The sequence below is a fragment of the Myotis yumanensis genome, unplaced genomic scaffold (assembly GCF_028538775.1).
Source record: "Myotis yumanensis isolate MYYU_CA2020_CCGP unplaced genomic scaffold, mMyoYum1.0.hap1 SCAF_9, whole genome shotgun sequence".
NCBI classification, from domain to species: domain Eukaryota; kingdom Metazoa; phylum Chordata; class Mammalia; order Chiroptera; family Vespertilionidae; genus Myotis; species Myotis yumanensis.
This window is the reverse complement of record NW_027223760.1, coordinates 11,270,998-11,296,457: the sequence shown is the minus strand read 5'-3', so window position 1 is coordinate 11,296,457 and position 25,460 is coordinate 11,270,998. Positions and strand designations below refer to the sequence as shown.

Here is a 25,460-nt window from a genome sequence, read left to right as displayed (position 1 = left end):
CCAGCCTGTGGGCTGTAATAAGGCCCTGGAAATCATTTAGTCAGACCCTGCCAGTGCATTAGGGGTGAGTTAATGTTTTACAAAATATAGCAGGCTAATTTTTAAGTTGATAATTTTGTATGGCCTGCAAATGATAATATAAATGGCCCTTGGCAGAAAAAAAGGTTCTACACCCTGCTTTAGGGGCTACTTTTATAGCCTCCCAATTAATATTTTTGACTGCACTATTATATTTTAGTCAGTTCTGTATGCTGCTACCTGTTGAACACACTTCTTTTTGTTTATTAGATGAAATCTAAAATTCTCCATAATTTGATTCCATTTTATTTACTTGTTCTATATGCCCTAATTTCTTTTTTTCCTTTGACATATTTTTAAGTTAAATTTATTGGCGTGGCACTGGTTAATAGGGTCATATAGGTTCCAAGTGTACATTATTATAATGCATATTACTGTATATTGCATTGCAAAGCCACCACCCAAAGTTAAATCATCTTTTGTCACCATATATTTGGCTCCCTTTACCCTTTACCACACCCACTGGTAACTGCCCTACTGTTGTCTGTCTTAATCTCTGATTTTCAGTTTGTTTTTTTTTTTAACATATTTTATTGATTTTTTACAGAGAGGAAGGGAGAGAGATAGAGAGTTAGAAACATCGATGAGAGAGAAACATCGATCAGCTGCCTCCTGCACATCTCCTACTGGGAATGTGCCCGCAACCAAGGTACATGCCCTTGACCTGAATCGAACCCGGGACCCTTCAGTCTGCAGGCCGACGCTCTATCCACTGAGCCAAACCGGTTTCGGCGGATTTTCAGTTTTATATCAAACATATGATTGAAATCATATTCTTTTAGCTTTATGGTTTTTTACTTACTTTGCTTGGCACTATATTCTCAAGTTCCATCCATGTTGTCACAAATGGCAGTATTTCATCTTTTCTTATGGCAGAGTAGTATGCCATAGTATACATATACCGTATCTTCTTTATCCAGTCCTCTATCAAAGAGAATTTGGTTGTTTCCATATCATGGTCACCATGAATAATGCTTCAATGTACATAGGGGTGCATGTATATTAGTGAATAGATGTTTTAGAGTTTTTCAGGTAGATCCCCAGAAGAGGGGTTGCTGGATCATATGGTAAATCTAATTTTAGCTTTTTGAGGAACTGCTATACTGTTTTCCATGGTGGTTGTACCAGCTTACATTCCTACCAGCAGTGAAGGAGAGTCTCCTTTTCTCCATGGCCTCTCCAACACTTGTTATACTTGTCTTGTTGATAATAGCTATTCCAGCAGCTGTGAGCTGGGATCTCCTTATAGTTTTGATTTGCATTTCCCTAATTGCAAGTGAAGTTGAGCATCTTTTCATATATGTGATGGCCATTTGTATGTCTTCTTGGGATAGGTATCTGTTCAGATCCTCTGCCATTTTTTAAAAAATGTGTTTTATTGATTTTTTACAGAGAGGAAGGGAGAGGGACAGAGAATTAGAAACATGGATGAAAGAGAAACATCGATAAGCTGCCTCCTGCACACCTCCTATCGGGGATGTGCCCGCAACCAAGGTACATGCCCTTGACCGGAATGGAACCTGGGAGCCTTCAGTCCACAGGCCGACGCTCTATCCACTGAGCCAAACCGGTTAGGGCCTCTGCCATTTTTTAATTGGATTGTTTGTGTGGTGTTGAGTTGTTTGAGTTCTTGTATACTTTGGGTATTAACCCCTTCTCAGAGCTGTTGTTTACAAATAATATCTTCCATTTGGTTGGTTGACTTGATGTTTTGTTGTTGGTTTATTTTGCTGTGCATAAGCTTTTTAGTTTGATACAGTCCCATTCATTTATTTTTGCTTTTACTTCCCTTGCATTTCAGGTCAAAGTCACAAAATGTTCTTTATTACCAAATTGCATTAATTTAGTACTCATGTTTTCTTCTATGTTCTTTATTGTTTCAGATCTTATATTTAGGTCTTTGATCCATTTTGAATTAATTTTTGTACATGGAGACAAATTGTAATCTAGTTTCATTCTTTTGCATGTGGCTTTCCAATTCTCCTAGCACCATTTATTGAAAAGGGTTTCTTTTCTTTACAGTGTGTTTTTTGCTTCTTGTAAAAAATTACTTGTCTATATATAATACCTGTGGTTATATATCTAGGCTCTCAATTCTGTTTCATTGTTCTTTGTGCCTGTTCTGCCAATACCATGGTGTTTTGATTCTGATACCTTTGTAATATCATTTGAAGTCAGGTAGTGTGATATCTCCAACCTCATTTTTTCTCAGGATTGCTTTGGCATTTTGCGGTCATTTCTTGTTCCATACAAATCTGGCAATTTTTTTTTTTATCTATTTCTTTTAAAAATGACTGGGATTTTGATGGGAATTGCGTTAAATCTGTATATGGCCATTTTAACAATGTTGATTCTTCCAATCCATGAACAAAGTATTTTCTATTTTATTGTATCTTTTTCCATCTCTTATAATACTGCTTTTTAGTTTTCAGTATATAGGTCCTCCACATCCTTTGTTAATTCCTAGGTATTTCATTCTTTTGCTTTAAATTGCAAAAGGATCTTTTTCATATCTTTTTCTGAAGTTTCAATGATATTATATAGTAAAGCAATGGAATTTTTTTTAACCAGTTAACTGCCATGCATCCAAACCATCCTCACATGCTACGATATTTTGAATTTGCATCTATAGACGCTTGTGGCATACAAAGTGTTAATATATATTTTATATATATATATATATATATATATATATACACACACACACACACACACACACAAACTAGAGGCCCGTTGCATGAAGATTCACGCAACAGGCCTTCCTTCCCCTGCCTGCTGGCATCGGTTTTCCTCTGGCACCCGGGACCCAGGTCTTTGCTCTGGCCGCAGGGTTTCTCCTCTCAGCTGCAGTGGAGAAACCAAGCCTCTTCAGTCTTCAGTCTTCACTCTGCGCCTGCATATGCAAATTAACTGCCATCTTTGTTTGGTTAATTTGCACAGTCATTCTGATTGGCTGGTGGGCATAGCGGAGTGACACCAATTTGCATGTTTCTCTTTTATTAGATAGGAGACTATATATATATGTGTGTGTGTGTGTGTATATACACACACACACACACACATATATATATGGTTAGTAGAGGTCCAGTGCACAAAATTTATGCATCGGGGAGGGTGTCCCTCAGCCTGGCCTGCACCCTCTCACAATCTGGGACTGCTGGCTCCTAACCGCTCACCTGCCTGCCTGCCTGATTGCCTCCAACTGCCCTCCCCTGCCACAACCTGCCTCATCTGTACGAGGCAGCAGAGACTCCAGAACCAGCCTCCTCGGCATCGCACAGAGCTGCGGGACCCCCAGGACACCCTGCGCAGAGCGGCTGACGGGACCAGCCTCCACTGTGTATGCAGCCATCTTGTAGTGGCCTTTTTGTGACGTCACATGCGAGGGTCGAGGACCACCTCGGCATATATATATATATATATATATATATATATGTTTTTAATCTTCATTTTTCAGATTATGACAGATGTTCCTCTTTACCCCGCCCCCCCATAGATCCCCTCCACCTGTTTCCCACCCCACTCCTGGCCCTCGATCCCCCCACTGTGCTCGTCCATAGGTGTAAGATCCTTGTCCAGTCTCTTCCTGTACCCACCACACCCCTTCCCCCTGAGAATTGTCAGTCCACTCCCTTTCCATGCCCCTGATTCTATTCCATTCACCAGTTTATTCTGTTCATCAGATTTTTTATTCATTTGATTTTTAGATTCACTTGTTATGTATTTGTTGTCACTTTGCTGTTCATAATTTTTTATCTTTACCTATTTCTTCTTCTTCCTCTTCTTAAAGAATATCCTTCAGCATTTCATATAATACTAGTTTGATGGTGATGAATTCCTTTAGCTTTTTCTTGTCTGTGAAGCTCTTTATCTGACCTTCAATTCTAAATGATAGCTCTTCTGTGTAGAGTAATCTTGGTTGTAGGTTCTTGCTATTCATCACTTTGAATCTTTCTTGCCACACCCTTCTGGCCTGCATAGTTTCTGTAGATAACTAACTGTTTTACTCTTGTTGCTTTTAAGATTCTTTCTTTGTCTTTTGCCTTTGGCATTTTAATTATGATGTGTCTTGGGATGGTCCTCTTTGGATTCCTCTTGTTTGAGGTTCTCTGTGCTTCCTGAACTTGGAAGTCTATTTCTTTCACCAGGAAGGGAAAGTTTTCTGTCATTATTTCTTCAAATAGGTTTTCAATATCTTGCTCTCTCTCTTCTTCTGGCACCCCCACAATTCGGCTGTTGGTACACTTGAAGTTATCCCAGAGGCTCCTTACACAATCTTCATATTTTTGGATTTTTTTTTTGCTCTTCTGGTTGGGTGTTTTTTGCTTCCTTGTATTTCAAATCTTTAACTTGATTCTTGGGATCCTCTAGTCTACTGTTGGATCTCTGTATATTATTCTTTATTTCGGTCAGTGTATGCTTAATTTCTGTTGGTCCTTTTTCATATCCTTGAGGGTCTCACTAAATTTCTTGGAGGTTTCTAGAAGATTCTTGAATAACCTTATAACCGTGGTTTTGAACTCTATATCCAGTAGTTTGCTTTCCTCCATTTCTTTCATTTATGACATGTTTCTTTGTCTCCGCAATTTGATAGAGTGGCCTTGTGTACTAGGTGTCCTATAGGGCCCAGTGGTTCAGCCTCCCCAATTACCTAGATGGACACTCTTGCTGCACCCCTTTGTGGGCTGTGTGCACAGTCTTGTTGTAGTCAAGCCTTGATTGCTGTTGGTATCACTGGGATGACTTGACCTCTGGGCCAATTGGCTGTGAGGACCAGCTGTGTCTGCTGTGCAGGAGTCACCGTTATGGGGCAGGTCTTGCTTCAGTGGGGCTTTGGTGCTCACTGAGTCTGCCCCTTGAGTATGTCACTTATGGATGTGAAGAGTTGTAATCTGGTATGGTCTCACTCTGACCACTGGGTATACTGGCTCTTGGATCTCAAGGAGGTGCAAAGTCAGCCACTGCCTATGACCACCCAGCAGGAGCTACAGAGAGATCTGCAAATTCCTCCTCTTTGTTTTGGATTTGGAAATGCCCAGACAAGGCCCAGCTGTGAAGCAAGGCAGGCTGCTGCTGCTGCTGTTGGCTTTGGGCCTTCTTTTAATAGCTTGGGGCTCCCTGCCTTGGCTGTTGCCTGTTTGACAGGTTTTAGGTTGAGAAAGGACACGCCATTCATATGCAAAAGCCGCTGCGCACAGCTTGGGTGGGGTTATAAATTGAATGGGATGGGGTCTCAGGGAATCACCAGGGCAGAGCAAACAGCAATGGCTGCCAGTCAGCCCTGCACAGGAGAGGTCCCAGTGCAGGACCAATGCCCACTGCAAGGACCTCCGTCTGAAAGAAAGCTGCCCTTACATTCTTGCCCCAATGCTGGATAGTTCAGTTTCTCCCTGTATGTGTCTGGGTCCTCCAGAATCTCACCCAGAACTTGAATTCAGAGCAATTGGGAGCTTGTATCTCCCTCCCGATTAAAAAAGCAGCACACTTGGGTGCCAGCCTTTTCCGCACTTCCACACCTCCTACTAGTCTCAATGCGCTTTCTTCACCTCTCTGGTTGTAGTACTTCCACTCAGCCAGCTTTCCTGTGGTTGTGGATGATAGTTGTTCTGTCTTTTAGTTGTAATTTTGATGTGGTTGTGAGAGGCAGCAAGTACAGGTGTTTATCTATGTCACCGTCTTGGTTCTAATATATTTTTATTGATTTCAAAGAGGAAGAGAGAGAAAGAAACATCAATGATGAGAAAGAATCACTGACTGGCAGCTTATTGCATGCCCCTACTGGAGTTCGAGTTTGCAACCCGGGCATGTGTCCTTAACTGGAATCAAACCCGGGACCCTTCAGTCTGCAGGCTGACGCTCTATCCACTGAGCCAAACTGGCTAGAGCAGCAGTGGATTTTTATACATTGATTTTGTATCCTGCAATGTTACTGTATTGCTTTATTGTTTCTAAGAGTGTTTTGGTGGTGTCTTTAGGGTTTCTATATACAGAATCATGTCCTTTGCAAACAGTGACACTTCAACTTTTTTCTTTCCAATTTGGATGCCTTTTATTCCCTTCTCTTGCTTGACTGCTCTGGCTAGGAGTTCCAGACCTATTTTGTTATGGTTAGAGTGGATATACTTGTCTTGTTTCTGATTTTAGAGGAAAACATGTCAGTTTTTCTTGTGCCAGTACTAGACTCTTTGGATTATAGTGTCTTTGTAGTATAACTTGATGTCTGGTGTTGTCATCCCTCCAACTTTGTTCCTCTTTCTCAAGATTGCTGCGCTATATAGGATCTTTTTTGTTTCCATTGTATATATGTATAATGTACATGTGTTTATTCTAGATCCATAAAATATGCCTTAGGTATTTTAATTGGGATTGCATTGAATCTATAGATTGCTTTGTGTAGTATGGACATTTTAATGACTTTAATTCTTCCAGTCCATGAACATGGTATATTTTTTTCACTTGTTTATATCTTCCACTACCTTTTTTTTTTTTTTTCAACATCATATAGTGTTCCAAGTACAGGTCTTTTATCTCCTTGGTTAAGTTTTTTCCTAAGTATCTGAGTTATTTTTTTTTTTTTTTTTTGCAATGGTAAGTGAGATTGATTTTTTTAGTTTCTCTTTCTGAGAATTCATTATTGGTGTATAAAAATGCCATCGATTTCTGGGTATTAATTTTGTATCCTGCTACATTGCTGAATTCATTTATTCTGGTAGTTTTTTGGTGGAGTCTTTAGGGTTTTCTGTGTACAATATCGTGTCATCTGCGAATAATGACAGTTTTACTTCCTCCTTTCCAATTTGGATAACTTTTATTTTTTCTTGTCTGATTGCTATGGCTAGGACTTGCAGTACTATGTTGAATAAGAGTGGTCTTGTTCTGTGCTTAGGGGAAATGCTTTTAGTTTTTGCTCATTGAGAATGATGCTGGCTCTAGGTTTGTCATATATGGCCTTTATTATGTTGAAATATGTATAATCCTCTACTCCCACTTTGCTGAGAGTTTTTATCAAAAAAGGTGCAGGATTTTGTCAAATGCTTTTTATAGGTCAATTGATATGATCATGTGATTTTTGTCTCTCAATTTGTTTCTGTGATGTATCACCGTTATTGATTTATGAATATGGTACCAGCCTTGCATCCCTAGAGTAAATCCCACTTCGTCATGGTGTATGATCTTTTTAATGTATTGCTGGGTCTGATTTGCTAAAATTTTGTTAAGAATTTTAGCATCTATGTTCATCCGGTATATTGGCCTGTAATTCTCATTCTTTGTAGTTTCTTTATCTGGTTTCCCAGTTAGGCTAAAACAGGCATATAGATCAGTGGAACAGAACAGAGAACCCTGAAATCTACCCAAGCTTTTATACTCAATTAATATTTGACAAAGGAGGAGAGGAACAAAGATGACAGCTTAGGTAAACACCTGTACTCACTGCCTCCGACAACCACATCAAAATTACAACTAAAATACCGAGCAACCATCATTCAGAACCATCTGAAAATTAGCTGAATGGAATTCCTACAACTAGAGTAGTAAAGAAGAAATACTGGGAGGAGGGATGAAAGCACAGAATGGACTGGTCTGGCACCCACAAGGGCCATTTTTTAAAATCAGAGGGAGATTGTCCCTGCAGAAGCCACTGTGGGGCGCAAATGGTCCCAGCTCCATACCAGATCCCCCACCCAGGGTCCCAGAGCTGGGAAAAGGCGTCCCTGTAATTTTGAGCTGTAAAAACCAGCAGGGCTTGTGGCTGTGGGACATGGAAGCTGCCAGAGAACCAGCTGTCCCTCTTAAAGGGCCAGGTGTGAAATTATTTGGACTTACTTCCTCTGCGCTCCAGCACCATGAGGCATTGGGGGACCCAGATATATACGGATAGTCACTGGGTTGTCTGGCATGGGCACAGGAACTCAGGGGCAGCTTTCTGTCAGACAGAGGTGCTCGCAAGAGTTATTGTTCCCATGCTAAGACCTCCCCTGTTGCAGAGCTGACTGGCAATCATATCTGAGTCCCCATCAACCTGGAGCACACTGATTGTTTCACCCTGGTGATTCCCTGAGACCCCAGCCCATTCAATTTGCATCCTCATCCATGCTGTTTGCAGTACCTTTTTCATATGAATGGCCTGTCCTGGCTCAGAATTCAAACTTTGCTAAAATCTCTCAAACAAGCTCCTGCTGGTGTCAGCATGCCCCAAACATATCAATAAAAGCCCCAAGACCTGGCACCAGCACCAGCTGCCTTACTTCACAGCTGAGGCTTGCTTGAGCACTCCCAAACATGATACAAAGAAGAGGGAGCTGAGATCTCTCTGTAGCTCTTCCTGAGTGGCCTCAGGCAGTGGCTGACTGTGCCTTCCTGGAGACCCAGGAGCCAGTGTACTCAGTGAACAGCTTCAGACCATACCAGATTACAACTCTACACATCCACTAGTGACACACTCAAGGGGAAGACTCAGTGAGCACCATACCCTTCTTGAAGCAAGTCCAGCTTCATAGTGTTTCCTGCACAGCAGCTCTCCCACTGTAGTCACAGCTGGTCCTCAAAGCCCATTGGCCTGGAGGTCAATTCCTCCCAGTGACACCAACAGCAATCAAGTCTCAACTACAGCAAGGTTTTGCACACAGCCCACAAAGCGGTGCGCCTAGAGTGCCCAGCTTAGGTGACTGGGAAGGATAAGCCACTGAGTCCTCTAGGACACAGTACACAAGGACAGTCTACCAACTCCAGGAGACATAGCAGCTCTACCAAATACATAGAAACAAACACAGAATAGCAGCCAGAATGTAGAGACAGAGAAACATGTCACAAATGAAAGAAATGGAAGAAAGCAAACTACTAGATACAGAGTGCTAAACCATGGTTATAAGGTTACTCAGGAATCTTCATGAGACCTTCAAGGGACTTAGTGACACTTTGAAGGATCTTAGTGAGAATGCCAAAGACATGGTAAAGGACCAATCTGAAATTAAGCATACACTGACTGAAATAAAGAACAATATATAGTAGAGTAGATGATTCTGAGAATCAAATCGATTTGAAATATGAAGAAGCAAAACATACCCAATCATAACAGCAAAAAGATTCCAAAAATATGAAAATAGTGTAAGGAGCCTCTGGGATAACTTCAGGCACACCAACATTCACATTATGGGGATGCCAGAAGAAGATGAGAGAGAGAAAGATATTGAAAACCTATCTGAAGAAATAATGACAGAAAACTTTCCCTACCTGGTGAAAGAAATAGACTTCCAAGTCCAGGCAGCACAGAGAATCTCAAACAAGAGGAACCCAAAGAGGACCACACTAAGACACATCATAATTAAAATGCCAAGGGCTAAAGACAAAGAAAGAATCTTAAAAGCAGCAAGAGAAAAGCAGTTAGTAACCTACAAGGGAGTACCCATAAAACTGTCAGCTGATTTCTCAACAGAAACCATTCAAGCCAGAAGGGAGTGGCAAGAAAGATTCAAAGTGATGAATAGCAAGAAACTACAACCAAGATTACTCTACCCAGAAGAGGTATCATTTAGAATTGAAGGTCAGATAAAGAGCTTTACAGACAAGAAAAAAGCTAAAGGAGTTCATCATCACCAAACTAGTATTACATGAAATGTTGAAGGGTATTCTTTAAGAAGAGGAAGAAGAAAAAGAACAAAAATATGAACAATAAAAAGGCAATAAAAACATATCTATCACTCAATCAGAGAACAAAAAATAATGTGAAGGAAAAGCAGGTGGAGAAAATAAAGAAAAATAAGAACAGAAGATGAGACATTTATGTATATATGAAATTATAATATTAAAAGGTAATGATGAATAAAATAATATGGAATAGGAAAAGAAACAATGGAGAAATTTAAAATTTTAAAAATGCATAGAAACAAGAAGAGAAGGGATATGAGAGGTAAAAGGGGAAGCAGAAATGAAGTCTGAAAAAATAAGCAGAATATTATTTACAAAACTAGAGGCCTGGTGCACGAAATTTGTGCGTGGGGTGTGTGTCCCTCAGCCCAGCCTGCACCCTTTCCAATCTGGGACTTATCGGGGGATGTCTGACTGCCGGTTTAGTCAGACATCCCTCTCACAGTCCAGGACTGCTGGCTCCTAACCGCTTGCCTGCCTGCCAGCCTGATTGCCCCCAACTGCCCTCACCTGCCGGCCATCTTGTGACAGCCATCTTGTGACGTCGTGGGGCCGCCATCTTTTGATGATGTGAGGGCGTCGTGCGAGGGCCACCTAGGGTTTTATTAGTATAGACAATATTTAAGAAAGAAAAAGAGAAAGAAAAACAAGTGGAGTTCAGCTCTGCAGATTTCATTGTCTATTGCACATTCACTCTTTGGATCTGCTATTTGTGGCACTCACTGGATGTTGCTCAGATGTTTTCCAAGACTGATCCCTTGGTGTGCCAGTCATCAGGCATACCCATAGGTTCTCTGGTGCAATCAGTGTCCGTCGCTATCCTGCCTGGCTTTTGGCCACTAGTCTTACACTTGGCAGGTATGAATCCCAGGCACTGGAGTTGGCAGGCCCTCTGCATCACGGAGATTGGGTCTGCCTCGGGACTTGCCCCTTGAATGTACCCACTCTGAGTTGTTCCCTCTTCCCTTATGGATCTTCTCTCTGTGGAGATATCCAGGAACTGGCTGGGGTGGTTTAAGCAGACTCTTTTTTTAAAAAATTTTTTTATTGCTTAAAGTATTACAAAGGGTATTACATATGTGTCCTTTCTTTTTCTCTGCCCTTGACAATCCCCTGGCCTCCCCTACCACCCAGTGTCTTATGTCCATTGGTTATGCTTATATGCATGCATACAAGTCCTTCGGTTGATCACTTACCACACTCCCTCCTGACCCAAACCCTCCCCAGCCTTCCCGCTGCAGTTTGACAATCTGTTTGAGGCAGCTCTGCCTCTGTATCTATTATTGTTCAAAAGTTTATAATGGTCTCTATTATCCATGAATGAGTGAGATCATGTGGTATTTTTCCTTCATTGACTGGCTTGTTTCACTTAGCATAATGCTCTCCAGTTCCATCCATGCTGTTGCAAATGGTAAGAGTTCCTTCTTTTCACAGCAGCATAGTATTCCATCATGTAGATGTACCACAGTTCTCTAATCCATTCATCTACTGATGGGCACTTAGGCTGTTTCCAGATCTTAGCTATGGTGAATTGTGCTGCTATGAACATATGGGTGCATATATCCTTTCTGATTGGTGTTTCTGGTTTCTTGGAATATATTTCTAGAAGCGGAATCACAGGGTCAAATGGAAGCTCCATTTTTATTTTTTTGAGGAAACTCCATAGTGTCTTCCATAGTGGCTGCACCAGTCTGCATTCCCTCCAGCAGTGCACGAGTGTTCCTTTTTCTCCACGTCCTCTCCAGCATTTGTCATTCGTTGATTTGTTGATGATAGCCAGTCTGACAGGTGTGCGATGGTACCTCATTGTTGTTTTGATTTGCATCTCTCAGATGATTGGTGACTTTGAGCATGTTTTCATATGTCTCTGGGCTTTCTCAATGTCCTCTTTTGAAAGGTGTCTATTTAGGTCCTTTGCCCATTTTTTGATTGGATTGTTTATCTTCCTTTTGTTAAGTTGTATGAGTTCCCTATAAATTTTGGAGATTAGGCCCTTATCAGATATGATATTGGCAAATACGTTTTCCCACGCAGTGGGTCTTCTCATTGTTTTATTGATGGTTTCTTTTGCTGTGCAGAAGCTTTTTATTTTGATGTAGTCCCATTTGTTCATTTTCTCGTTAGTTTCAAGTGCCCTAGGAGCTGTATCAGTGAAGAAATTGCTTCCGCATATGTCTGAGATTTTGTTGCCTTTGGATTCTTCTAGAATTTTTATGATTTCCTGTTATGCATTTAAGTCCTTTATCCATTTTGATTTTATTTTTGTGTATGGTGTAAGTTGCTGGTCTAGTTTCATTCTTTATCTCATTTATTGAAGAGACTGTCTTGGCTCCATTGTATGTTCTTGCCTCCTTTGTCAAATATTAATTGAGCATATTGGTTTGGGCTAATTTCTGGGCTCTCTATTCTATTCCATTGATCTATATGTCTGTTCTAGTGCCAGTACCAGGCAGTTTTGAGGACAGTGGCTTTGTAATACAGCTTGATATCTGGTATTGAGATCCCACCTACTTTGTTCTTTCTCAGGATTGCTGCAGCTATTCGGGGTCTTTATTTATTCCAGATGAATTTTTGGAGAGTTTGTTCTAGATCAGTGAAATATGCCGTTGGTATTTTAATGGGAAGTGCATTGAATTTATAGATTGCTTTGGGTAGTATGGACATTTTAGTGATTTTGGTTCTATCAATCCATGAACACGGTATGTTCTTCCATCTGTTTATGTCTTCCTCTATCTCTTTTTTCAACATCCTGTAGTTTTCTGAGTAGAGGTCTTTTACCTCTTTAGTTAAGTTATTCCTAGGTATCTTAATTATTTTGGTGCGATGGTAAATGGGATTGTTTTTATAATCTCTCTTTCTGCAAGTTCACTATTGGTGTACAGAAATACCATAGATTTCTTGGGGTTAATTTTGTATCCTGCTACGTTGCCAAATTCATGTATTAAGTCTAGTAGTTCTTTGATGGAGTTTCTAGGGTTTTGTATGTATAATATCATGTCGTCTGCAAATAAGGACAGTTTTACTTCCTCTTTTCCAATTTGGATGCCTTTTATTTCTTCTTCTTGTCTAATTGCAGTGGCTAATACTTCCAGGACTATGTTGAACAGGAGTGGTGAGAGTGGGCATCCCTGTCTTGTTCCTGTTCTTAGGGGAAATGGTGTTAGTTTTTGTCCATTGAGTATGATGTTGGCTGTAGGCCTGTCATATATAGCTTTTATTATGTTGAGGTATGATCCTTCTACTACCACCTTCCTGAGAGTTTTTATCAAAAATGAGTGTTGGATTTTGTCAAATGCTTTTTCAGCATCAATTGATAGGACCATGTGTGTTTTTTTCTTTCAATTTGTTTATGTGATGTTTCAGGTTTATTGATTTTCAGATATTGTACCATCCTTGCATTCCTGAGATAAATCCTACTTGGTCATGGTGTATGATCTGTCTCATGTACTGCAGGATCCAATTTGCTAGGATTTTGTTGAGGATTTTGGCATCTATGTTCATGAGGGATATTGGCCTGTAATTCTCTTTCATTGTGATGTCTTTACCTGGTTTTGGTATTGGGATGATGCTGGCTTCATAGAATGAGCTTGGAAGTGTTCCTTCTTCTCGAATTTTTTGTAGTAGTCTGAGAAGGATAGGTTTTAGTTCTTCCTTGAATGTTTGGTAAAACTCCCCTGTGAAGCCATCTGGTCCTGGTTTGCTGGAAGCTCTTTGATGACTGCTTCAATTTCTCCCATAGTTATTGGCCTATTGAGATTTTTAGATTCTTCCTGATTGAGTTTTGGAATGTTGTATTTTTCTAGGAATTGTCTATTTCCTCCAGGTTGTCTAGTTTGTTGGAGTAGAGCTGTCCATAGTATTTTTTAACAATCATTTGTATTTCTGTGGGGTCTGTTGTTATTTCGTTTCTATCATTTCTGATTTTGTTTATTTGGGTCCTCTCTCTTTGCTTCTTGGTGAGCCTGGCTAGAGGTTTGTCAATCTTGTTTATCCTTTCAAAGAACCAGCTCTTGGTTTCACTGATTTTCTGTATCGTTTTTTTGGTCTCTATGTCATTTATTTCTGCTCTAATCTTTATTATCCCCTTCCTTCTGCTCACTCTGGGTTTTCTTGTTGCTGTCTTTCTAATTCTTTGATTTGTAGAGTTAGATGATTTACTACCATTTTTTCTTGTTTTTTGAGATAGGCCTGTAGAGCTATAAACTTCCCTCTCAGAACTGCTTTCTTGCGGAAACCGGTTTGGCTCAGTGGATAGAGCGCCGGCCTGCAGACTGAGGGGTCCCGGGTTCGATTCCGGTCAAGGGCATGTACCTGGGTTGCGGGCACATCCCCAGTGGGAGATGTGCAGGAGGCAGCTGATCGATTTTTCTCTCTCATCGATGTTTCTGACTCTCTATCTCTCTTCCTTCCTTTCTGTAAAAAGTCAACAAAATATATTTAAAAAAAAAAAAATATATATATATATATATATATATATATATATATATATATTAAAAAAAAAAAGAACTGCTTCATTGTGTCCCATAGGTTTTGGATTGTTGTGTTTTCATTGTCATTATTTTCCAGGATGCTTTTAATTTCTTCTTTGATGTCATTGGTAACCCAATCAATATTTAATAACATGCTATTCAGCTTCCAAGTGTTTGAGTATTTTGGGTTGTTTTTATTGTAGTTCATTTCTAATATTATGCCATCGTGGTCTGAGAAGATGCTTGGTATGATTTCAGTCTTCTTGAATTCGGGGAGACTTTGTGACCCAATATGTGGTCTGTTTTTGAATCTGACCCATGATCACTTGAGTGGAATGTATATTCCGTGGCTTTGGGGTGAAGTGTTCTGAAGATGTCAATTAAGTTCATCTGATCTAGTGAGTCATTTAGGGTTGCTGTTTCTTTGCTGATTGTTTGTCTAGAGCAGCCTTGGGCAAACTACGGCCCAAGGGCCGGATCCGGCCCGTTTAAAATGAATAAAACTAAAAAAAAAAAAAAGACCGTACCCTTTTATGTAATTATGTTTACTTTGAATTTATATTAGTTCACACAAACACTCCATCTATGCTTTTGTTCCGGCCCTCCGGTCCAGTTTAAGAACCCATTGTGGCCCTCGAGTCAAAAAGTTTGCCCACCCCTGGTCTAGAGGATTTATCCAGTGATGTGAGTGGTGTATTAAAGTCCCCTACTATGATTGTATTGTTGTCTATCTCTCCTTGGATATATTCCAGATTTTTTTTATGTATTTGGGTGCTCCTGCATTGGGTGCATGTATGTTTACCAGGGTTATATCTTCTTGTTGTATCGGTCCCTTTAGTATTATGAAGTGGTCTTCCTTATCTCTTGTTATGGCCTTCACTTTGAGGTCTATTTTGTCCAATATAAGTATTGCTACCCCAGCTTTCTTTTCCTTTCCATTTGCCTGAAAGATATTTTTCCATCCCTTCACTTTCAGTCTGTGTGAGTCCCTTCTTCTGAGGTGGGTCTCTTGTAGACAGCAGATGCATGGGTTATGTTTTTTTATCCATTCAGCCACTCGATGTCTTTTGGTTGGAGCATTTAGTCCATTTACGTTTACAGTTATTATTGAGAGGTACTTGTTTGTAGCCATTTCTTTTTTTGTGTGTGGCTGTTTTCTTTCTAAGCTTTTTATTTCTTTTTACACCAGTCCCTTTAGCATTTCTTGCATTGCTGGCTTGGTGGTGATAAACTCCCTTAGCCTTTTTTTGTCTATGAAGCTTCTTATTTCCCCTTCAATTTTGAATGATAGCCTTGCTGTATAGAGTATTCTTGGATTCAGTCCTTTGCTTTGCATCACTTTGTAAATTTCTGTCCATTCTTTTCTGGCCTAATGTGTTTCTGTTGAGAAATCTTTTGATAATCTAATGGGAAATCCCTTGTATGTAACTTTCCGTCTCTCTCTTGCAGCCTGTAAGATTCTCTCTTTGTCCTGAACATTTGCCATGGTAATTATGATGTGTCTTGGTGTGGGTCTTTTCCGGTTCACCTTGTTTGGGACTCTCTGTTCTTGTGTGACTATTTTCTCCCCCACCTCAGGGAAGTTTTCTGATATTATTTCTCCGAGTAGGTTTTCTAATCCTTGTTCCTCTTTCTGTTGTTCTGGCACCCCTATTATTTGTATGTTGTTTTGTTTCATGTTGTCCCAAAGCTCCTTTAGGCTTTCCTCCTGTCTTTTAATTTTTTTCTCCAATTGCAGTACAGTTTGGGTGTGTTTTGCTTCCTTGTCTTCTAATTCACTAATTCGGTCCTCCGCTTCTCCTAGTCTACTGTTGATGCTTTCAATGATGTTTTTTATTGCAGCTATATCACTCTTCTTTTCTTCTTGGGTCTTGCATAAGTTGTTGATTTTTTCATCTGTTTCTTCTTGCGTCTTGCATATGTTGTTGATTTTTTCCTCCATCTGGTTTATGCACGCTAGCACACTTATTCTGAATTCTTTTTCTGTCATGTTGCATGCCTCTGTGTCACTTAGTTGCTTTTCTGGCGAGTTCTTCTTTTCTTTCCTTTGGGGGTTTCTTTGCCTACCCATGTTTGATCTCACTGACATATCTAGATGTTGAGTCGTTCAGTGGCTGCTCCGTGGGTGGTAGTGGCTCCTTGGGCTGTGGTTGCTCCTTGGGTGTTTGCGGTAGCAGCTGCTCCTCAGTTGGCAGCAGCTCCTCTGGTGGGTGCTGTTCACAGCTGTGGTGGCTCTTCTGGCTGGTGGGGGTAGGCTTCACGTACAGCTGCTGTTCCTCAGACAGAGAGTGTGGTGATCAGGATGCTGCTGTTGCTTGGATCTGCTGCATTGATTTCAAGGCACAAAATACAACACAACAAGGCACAACGTACCAGGCACGGCACTGCATGATCTTAAGCAGACTCTTGTTGGGGGTAGTGCTTGTAATCTGTAGGAGTCGGGGTTGGCACTTCCTCTTTTTCCCTTTGGTGTGCTGGCTGCCTGTACTCACTGGGGAGCTTGGATTTGCTTTCCTGTAATGCCGCCGAAGGGCCCAGTACACAGCCCTTTGTTTCCCAAACAGAAATCCACCCAGACAGAAAACCACCTGGGAGACACTGTTGAAACACCTCAGCTCTGTCTCCCTGGCAGTCCCTTGATGCCACTCGGATGAAAAAACAAATATAAAAAAGCAAATACAAAAATCAGCTCCTCTTGGCACTTCAATCATTCTGTGTAGCCTGCCACTCTTGGCCAGGGCTTCTGCCCAGGCTCCAACTGGCTAACTGTTGGTGATCCTCACACCATGACAGAATCGAGCCTTATGGGCACAGATTTCTACCCCTATGCTGTTTTCCTTTGGCTCAGATCACACCACAATGTGTAGACCTAGCAGAGTCCTAGGTTAGGGGCAGAGCGCCTTCAGTGTGCTTGAGGTGGAAGTGAAGTAGGGAAGTGTCATTTCTCCCCACCCCCCACTCACCCCCTCACCCCTCAGGCACATAAACCAGCCCCTTTCCAGTTCTTCTCAGTGTTCTCCCAGGGACTGTAGGATCTCTCAGAATCACTGCTGGGTGTACCAGTCTGCTCCCTCTGCAGCTTAGCTCTGTGGTGTGGAGTTTTGCTGTGTGTCTCCTCCTACAGTCCCAGATCAGAACAATTGTCCCTAGTGCTAAAACAAAGAGATTGTCTGTGCCTGGCCTGTTGGGGTTTGTTCTTCCAAGGTGGATTGAATTTCCACTGCTTCCTACCACCCAGTACTACACAGGCTTCCCTTCCCTTCTCTGTTTTTCTGAGTTGGGGAATCCCTGTATGGGGCTTAGACCCTTTGCTTACAGGGTGGGAAGGGGCTCCACTGCCATAATATCTTTCCAGCTTCCCAGCTGTGCAAGTTGACTCACCTTCTCCACATCTCCTCATGTCTTTTCTCTTTGTTTCCTGTTCATAATATTTCATATCAGCTTCATTTCATCTCGTTTTTTATGCTGGTTGCCCTGCAGTTCAGCCACAAATCTATTTGGTGTTGGGAGCAAGTGGTAGGAGGTTCCACCTACTCTGCAGCCATGATGGATCTTGTCTCTATATATCTTCTAATGTCATCTTTTTTCTTCTTTGACACAGTCATTTTTAGTAGTATGCTGTTTAATCTCCACATAGTTGTGTGTTTCTTCTTTTTTGCAATTGATTTCTAATTTCAAAGCATTGTGGTCAGAGAATACGCTTTGTATAAATTTCAGTCTTCTTGAGTTTGTTGAGGCTAGTTTTGTGACCCAACATATGGTCTGTCCTTGTGAATATTCCATGTGCACTGGAGAAGAGATATAATTTGATGTTCTGGGATTGAAGGCTCTGTAGATGTCAATTATTTTCACTTGGTCTAATGTATCATTTAAGGCTTTGTTGATTTTCTGTTTGATCTGTCTAGAGCTGTCAATGAAGTATTAAGATCCGCAACTATCATTATGTTTTGGTCTGTTTCTCTCTTTAGTTCTGTTAGTAGTTGCTTTATATATTTCAGTACTCCTTGATTGGGTACATATATATTCAGAAGTGTTATGTCTTCTTGATGTAGTGTTCCCTTTGTCATTATAAAATGTTCATCTTTGTCTCTTGTTAACTTTATTATCTTGATACCTTTGTCAGGTACAAGTATGGCTACACCTGCTTTTTTGTGGATGTTATTTGTATGAAGAATCATTTTCTACTCTTTTACTTTGAGTCTAACTTTGTCTTTGCAGCTTAGGTGTATCTCCTGAAAGAAGGCTATGGTTGGATTTTAGTTTTTATCCACTCTGCTACTCTGTGCCTCTTTACTGGTGAATTCAGTCCATTTATGTTTAGGGTAATTATTGATGTGTAAGGATTTTCTATAGGAATTTTATTTTTTCTGGTAGCTCTGTGCATCCATTGGTTCTTTTCCTTTGTATTTGTGTATATTGTTTTGTTTGATGGTATTCCATACTTATTTCCTCTGTGTCCTCTTTTCCTACACTGTTTCTCAGTTTTGGCTTTTGTGTGTGTGTGGTCATTATATTTATGAAAAAGAAAGTTTCATATATACAGTAGTCCTTTTTCTTTTGAATGCATCTGGTCTCCATCCTCTTTACCAAATTCAGGCCTTTACTCCATCCCCTTTTATATTTTTGTTGTCACAAATTATCCCTGTTTATGCTGTAGGTTTGTTAGTGATCTTACTCATAGATTTGTGACCTTTTGTTCTTTGTTTCAGGTAGAATAACCTCCTTGAGTATTTCCTGTCATGGAGTTCTTCTGATGATAAAATCTGTCAACTTCTGTATCTCTGGGAACGTCTTTCTCTTTCATAGTTAAAGGATGACTTCACTGGATATATTTTTCTTGCCTGGTAATTTCTCTCTTTTAGTAGTTTGAAAATTTAGTTCCACTCTCTTCTGGCTTGTAGAGTTTCTGCTGAGAAATCCAGTGAAAACCTAATGGGCTTTCCTTTATAGGTTATTTTCTGTTTCTTCTGGCTGCTTTGACAATCCTTTCTTTGTCATTAATTTTTGACAGTTTTAATACAGTATGCCTTGGAGAAGGCCTCTTTGGATTGAGGTAACTAGATGTTCTATTTGCTTCTTGGATTTGAAGATCTAGTTAGTTCTTTCCATGGGCTTGGGAAGTTCTCCTCTACTATTTGTTTGAATTGGCTCTCTGTTCCCTTTTCTTTCTCTTCTTTGGTATGCCTATAATTCTTTTTTTAAAAATATATTTTATTGATTTTTTACAGAGAGGAAGGGAGAGAGATAGTTAGAAACATCAATGAGAGAGAAACATCGACCAGCTGCTTCCTGCACATCTCCTACTGGGGATGTGCCCGCAACCCAGGTACATGCCCTTGACCGGAATCGAACCTGGGACCTTTCAGTCCACAGGCCGACGCTCTATCCACTGAACCAAACCGGTTTCGGCTGCCTATAATTCTTATATTACTCATTCTGATGGAATTCAGATTGTTCTCATAGAGTTTTTATTTTTTACCTTTTTAAGCTCAAGTCTCTCTCTTCTTCCCTCTGCATCATTTCTAAATTTCTGTCTTCAATATCACTGGTCCTTTCCTCCATTTGGTTTGCTCTATTTCCTGTGCTCGCTAGGTCATTCTTTATCTCTTTTATTGAATTCTTCATCTCTAGGATTTCTGTTTTGTTCTCTTTTAAAGTTTCAGTCTCTTGGTGAAATACTAGTTTTGTTTGTTGTTTTCTAAACTCGCTAAATTGCCTGTCGTATTATCTTGCCTCTGAATGTTTTCAGAACTGCAATCTTGAATTCTCTGTCATTTATGTCATATATTTCCATGATTTTAAGTTTGTTTTCTGGAGTTTTATTTTCTTTCTGAGCTGTCTCTCTACCTTGGTTATTCATGGTATTTGATGGATTCCTTCTCTTTCTAGGCATCAAAGGTTGAGTGGGACTTCTCCAACAGATTAACTCGAAAAGGTCTTTCCATTCTTTTTCAGTAGGAGGTGCTAAATCATAAGTTTCTTTTTAACTCTGAAATCCCACTGCTGTCCCCTACAACCTCTGATGTCAGTGTAACCCTGATGTGTGAGGAAGATGTGGGCTGTGGGAATCCCCTAGCTTCTTTGTTGTCTTGCCTTCTCAATAATGGCAATGTGGGTCCTCTGCTGGCATCCCCCCTGTGTCCCGATTCTGTGTCACAGAGTGCACCTTTTGCTTAGGGAGAAATGTAATTCTGTAGTATTAGTTTCTGTTAGTATCAGTGATTCTGTAGTATTAGGTCCCAGTTAATGTGGTCCACGTTCCGACACCAAGGGCAAAAGGGCAATCTCAGGAAGGTTAAGGGGGCATGGGGAGGAGGCCAAGTTTTGTGGCTTTGTTTCTCTGTCTGAATTGCTGACTGCCTAACACCACAGCTGCTCTTCTGTGCTATGTTCTTGCCCAGGTTTCCTAGCTCAGCCATACCTCGTGCTGCTTACTCTTGCAGGAATGCCCGCTGAGTTTCTCTCTGTTTCTCCCACCTGAGAGGAGTGGCAGCCACGACTGGATTCCTCCCCTCTCCAGCAGAGCTCCCAGCTGCCAGGCCATATCCCTGGTTCCTATCATACCCACTTCCCTTCGCCTCCCCCTTTGCTCTACTTGCCCATCTTTAGATGTTTCAATGTATGGCCCTCTCAGGGGTATTTGTGTGTTGAGCAGGGAATCCTTTGTTGAGTTATAGCTGTTTAAATTGTTGAAACTTGAAGAGAGAAGACCAAGGAATCTCTCATGCCACCATTCCTCTGTCACCTCCTTTAACTTATTACTCCCTAATCTCTAACTTTTATCTCATTTATACAATCTCAACATCATTACCCAGATATATGGTCATTTCTGCCTCTATGTTTTTGTTTTTCCCTAACTTTGCATTTAAATTATTCCTTCCAGGGCCACATTAATAGTCCATTAAGCTTTCCATAAGAGTCCTACTTGTTTGTAAGTATTTGGGATGGGTGATTAGCTTGTTTAGCACATACTTATACATCTCATGTGTTGTTTTCTCATTGTTTTTAGGTATGAAAAAGTCTTGATTTTACTGTGAGCCACTTGACTACCATGGTACCATACATATTTTTTATTCCTTCACAATTCTTTCATGGGAAATTTATCATTTTCATTGAATTTAATAGATTTGAAGTAGAATTACATTTGCCTATTTTATTTGCATAACAACTGAAACATATAATTTTCGAAGTAATTCATTAATCCATATACCACGAAATGTATGAAGCGTGACTTAGAGCCTGAAGATCTCGGTCCAAATACTATCGCAACAACTTGTCCAAGCTAATACACTATCAAGACTTTTCATAGTCTTTGAAGCTTAGTTTTTTAAGTGATTAATAGATGCGATACATAGCTAACAAACAGGGTGGCTATGAGAATTAACGCAAGATAATGAATGTGAAGATACTGAGCATGCTGTCATTTCATGGTAGCTATTCACCAAATTTTACATTTACTTAAATTAATAATGTATTTTCTGTTATGAGAGTCACAATTTCTAAAATGCACATTTCTGATTGATTTATGAAACTTAGTTAATAAGTATATATTTTATTTTTCTTTAGACATTTATTACAATTTTAATGGTACCATTAGCCATATATATACATCCGTCTGCATATTCATAGATATAGTCATTCATCCATCTGTAAATCATTTGGCATATTTTCTATTCTACATTTTTATTGAGATCTGATTTACGAAGTGAAATGTATAGTTTTTAAATATACAGTTTGAAGTATGACAAATAAATACACCCATGTAGCTCACATTCATTTTTCCATTTCCCTAGCAAGTTTCCTTAGGTCCCTCTCAAGACAATCCCCTAGAGGCAACAACTCTTGTTTTTATTTTTTACTCTCTTTTATTTAGTACATTATATGTTAGATACTCTTAGTGTGTGAGTTATTTCACTCAGCCTAGTATTTTTATTTACATTCATGTTTTTATAGCAGTAGTTTAATTGTTTTTATTGCTGAGGTATCTTTCAGTGTTTGAATATGTCACAGTTCTTTTTTCTTCTAGTTTTCTTTTTGTTATTGATTTCTAGCTTAATTCTACTGTGGCATGAGAACATGTTCTATATATTTCACATCTTTGAAATTTATCAAGATTTTCTTGATGGCCCAGCCTATGGTCAGTTTTTGCAAGTATTCCACGTACATAAAAAATAATGTAATTTGGTAGTAGTTGTGTGTAATGGTCTATGTGTATTAATTAAGCCACATTTATTAGTTATGTTGTTCAAATCTTCTAGCTGACTACTAATTTTTTTGGCTTTTTCTGTTAGCTACTGTAATATGTATTTTGGTCCACTTTTGCTTATTTGTTTAAGGCCACCATATTCCTGATACAATGACTTTTTATTCTTATGCAGTGTGATTTTCAGTAAATGTAGTAATACTTCTCTTTTTTTTTATTGCTTAAAGTATTACAAGGGGTATTACATATGTGTCCTTTTTTTCCCCCCCGCCCTTGACAATCCCCTGGCCTCCCCTACCCCCCAGTGTCTTATGTCCATTGGTTATGCTTATATGCATGCATACAAGTCCTTTGGTTGATCTCTTACCCCCATCCCTCCTGCCCCCCAAGCTTCCCCGGCCTTCCCACTGCAGTTTGACAATCTGTTTGAGAGTAATACTTCTTTATTGCAATACACTTTCTCTCCTATTAGAATAGCTATATCAGCTGTCTTTTAGCTTAGTGTTTTTGTTTTGATGGTATATATTTTTTCAACCTTTCTATATACTTTTATTTAAAGTTAACAATGTATAGATCACTTTTTAAAATCGAGATTTATTAATAATAGTTTATTTTAATTGAAATATTTAGTCCATTTGTATTTAGGGTGCATGCTGATATATCTGTTCTATTTAGTTAGTACTCTTTTGTCCAGGGTTGTTTTTGGATTCAATTTTTTTATTCAGTTTCTATCTTGCTAATTTCTCTATCCTATTATTCTTTGAGTGGCTATTCTGGAGATTATAACATGTATTCTTATTAGAATCTATTATAGGACTCAACAAATGCTAGTTTTCTGCCAGGATCTTGGCTTCTCATGTTCTTGCTGCCTTAGTTTTTCTACAATGCCTCAAACATAGTTTGTATTTTACAGCTTTTATAACCTTTGAGTAGAAGGGTTGATCTAATAAAACTACTCTGATAGTTGGGAAATGGATGTCCTATTTGTAGCATTTTATCATTGTCAAATTTATAGTTTTCCAAAAATTTTCCTGCTAAAGCTGATTAAATAGAATAAAAACAGCAGATAATACTGGACTACACAGTCAAAATCTGGCATGAAGACAAACCAACCATTTTACACTTGGTACAGAGAAATGAAACATATATCATTATGAAGGTACATTTTTTTCCCCTGCCAGACTGAGAATTTTGTTTCTACTTTATCATGTATGCCATCTAGTGGAGGTTTTGTAGAAATGAAATAACAAGAAAGTAAGATGAATGAAAGGCTCTGTATTATCCAAAAATAATTTTTTCAATTATGGTAACATATATAAATCTTATTCTTTTTAACCCATTGTTAGCCATTAACAATTTTGAGGAAACTTGGTAGATGGATAAAAATACAACTTAGTATTACTAGTAAATTCAGCTGGGATTTGTTAGACAATATATGCTAAGCACTAGAAGATACAAGATTAAAACCTGAAGAATTTGACAGTATAGATAACAAAACTTAAAGGTATTTATAACAGAGTAATATTAGAGGTAGAATAAGATGTTTCTAGGAATCAAAATTAGGAGAATTTAACTGAGATGAAGATGATAAATGGAAGAAGCTTCCTAGAAGTATATCATTTGAACTGAGGTTTACAGAATGAATAGAGGTTAGCCAACTACCAGTAACTATGGTAGAAAAAGATATTCATGCCCAGGCTGGAATGGTTCAGTTGCTTAAGTGTCGTCCCTTGCATCAAGAGGTTGTTGGTTCAATTCCTGGTCAGGGAATTGCCCAGGTTGCTGGCTCAATTCCAGTAGGGGGCATGCAGGAGGCAGCCAATTGATGTTTCTCTAAAATAAAATAAAAACATATTAAAAAGGGAAAAGAGAAAATTCAATGTGGGTGCATGTTTAGGCAGAGAAAGAGCCCATTTGATTCAGGTAATTTGTAACTTATGAAACCAGATCATATGAAATTGGTGTAGAGAATGAGCAAAACTCATATTCATCATTGGCTAGGTAATAACCTGTATAATCTATGCTTAAAAATGATTTTTTTCTTTTTTTTTATTGCTTAAAGTATTACAAAGGGTATTACATATGTTCTTTTTTTTCCCCGCCCTTGACAATCCCCTAGTCTCCCCTACCCACCAGTGTCTTATGTCCATTGGTTATGCTTATTTGCACACATACAAGTCCTTCGGTTGATCTCTTACCCACCTCCCTCCTGCCCCCCAACCCTCCCTGGCCTTCCCGCTGCAGTTTGACAATCAGTTTGAGACAGCTCTGCCTCTGTATCTATTATTGTTCAAAGGTTTAAAAAATGAATTTAATCCTGAAAACTATTGAACAATTATAATAAGAATGAACATACTATTTTATAAAGGTTATTCTGACACCGAGTTGAGGATGAATTGGAGCCAAGAGGTTCAATTAAAAGGCCATGGACTACATATTCAAAATTGAAAATAACAAGTAAATTTGCCTGAATTTGAAGAATATTAGTTCTATTGTATCAAGATAGTTTTCAAAATTGATTTTTATTTAAAATTTTGACAATGCAAGGTTTTTGTTAAAAAATTTTTAAAAGTATGTAACTTAGAAAGTGAAGTCTTTTTTTCCTACTCTTCAGTTTTTATAGACGGTTGTTGTTTGTTTTTGCAGAACTTCTTCCATGTGTTAGAATTTTTGTTTTGTTTTTAAATGGTATTATACAGTACATAGGGTGGGGCAAAAGTAGGTTTACAGTTGTGAGTTTGAGAAACAGTTTATTCTTGTATTGTTATTTACTAGAGGCCCGATGCACAAAATTCGTGCAAGAGTAGGCCTTCCTACCCCCGGCTGCTGGCACCGGCTTCCCTCTGGCACCTGGACCTGGCCTTCCATTTGGCCACCAGCAGGTACCCGGGACCCTGGCTTCCCTTGTAGCCTGGCTTCGTCTGGAAGGTCGTCTGATCTAATTAGCATATTATGCTTTTATTAATATAGATTATTATTTTCCATATGAACAACTGCAAACCTACTTTGCCCCACCCTGTATACTGTATTGCAATTGGCTTTTTCTTTTCTTTTCTTTTCTTTTT

The 25,460-nt window shown here is 39.4% G+C and overlaps 1 protein-coding gene across 4 annotated transcripts in view; it reads left to right on the top strand.

The window, feature by feature from the left end:
- Positions 1 to 25,460, top strand: part of ASZ1 (ankyrin repeat, SAM and basic leucine zipper domain containing 1) — an 86,050-nt gene that overhangs the window by 20,189 nt on the left and 40,401 nt on the right. The window contains exon 1 of one of the 4 annotated variants that reach the window (XM_070424975.1): positions 21,233 to 21,246. The exons of the other annotated variants lie outside the window; for them this stretch is intronic. The gene's annotated coding sequence lies outside the window, so the exon portion shown is untranslated. Of the gene's footprint in view, positions 1 to 21,232; positions 21,247 to 25,460 lie in introns of those variants that run through there. 4 annotated transcript variants of the gene reach the window in all.